The sequence below is a fragment of the Marmota flaviventris genome, chromosome 10 (assembly GCF_047511675.1).
Source record: "Marmota flaviventris isolate mMarFla1 chromosome 10, mMarFla1.hap1, whole genome shotgun sequence".
Lineage (NCBI taxonomy): Eukaryota > Metazoa > Chordata > Mammalia > Rodentia > Sciuridae > Marmota > Marmota flaviventris.
This window is the reverse complement of record NC_092507.1, coordinates 41666356-41667308: the sequence shown is the minus strand read 5'-3', so window position 1 is coordinate 41667308 and position 953 is coordinate 41666356.

Below are 953 nucleotides of genomic sequence, written 5' to 3'. Positions count from 1 at the left end.
GAGAAGCACCACTATAGGTGATGGAAAACTATGGATTGAGCTCCACTAAGGACTCTAGAGTAGGGCTGGCTGGGATTCAAAAATGAATAGGAACTGTCTTTGAAGAGTTTTCTGTCCTGGCCTTATGAAACTAATGATTCTAAGCAGAACAAAACAAAACAAGGTGAAGTTCTTCTCTTCTGCATCCTTTTGACATGTTCCTCTTCTACTTCATTCATTTTGTTATTCAAAAAAATATTGCACACCAACCCCCTCACTTACTGTGTGACGTTGGACTCTGTACTTTAGTTTCCTCATCTGCATATTGGGGATAGTCATACATTTTCAGCGAAAAGAAAATGAGTTAATTAGCAAAAAGAGTTATAGTATAAAGTTTGGCTTTGTTTATACATCAATTATCATAACAATGTTATTACTATAATCTTTACTGCTACTGTGTCCCACAGCCACATTCCTTTCCTAGGTCATAGGTGTCTCTGCCCTGATAGGTCTGGAAGAAACACAGAGATAAACTAGACGTCCCATTGAACTTGTATGGACTTATGATTTGCCCCACTATACCTGCCATATAGAAAGTACTCGAAAAGCTTGCTGAATTAATAAGCAAATGTTCTCCCAATGAACAGCAAGCTCTTTTGAAGACCTCTCACATCCCTAAAGCCAAACAACTGTTGAAGCACACTGCGCTTAGGAATTACTGAACTAATGAACCCATGGACGAAAGAATGGACAAATGCCTGCAGGCTGAAAGTCATTAAGACCACAAAGCAGGTCTACAGAAAGATCGGCACCAGTTTTAGAACTTAGGTCAGTATTAGAAAAGCGTCTACCAGACTTTAACAGCGCGCGGGCTGACGGGAAGCCCAGGCTCGCCTATTAGTCTCCGCGAATCCGCGGAGAGTTCAGACGTCAGCGTCCCACCCTTCCCAGGCCCCGCCCCCGCGTGACCGTAG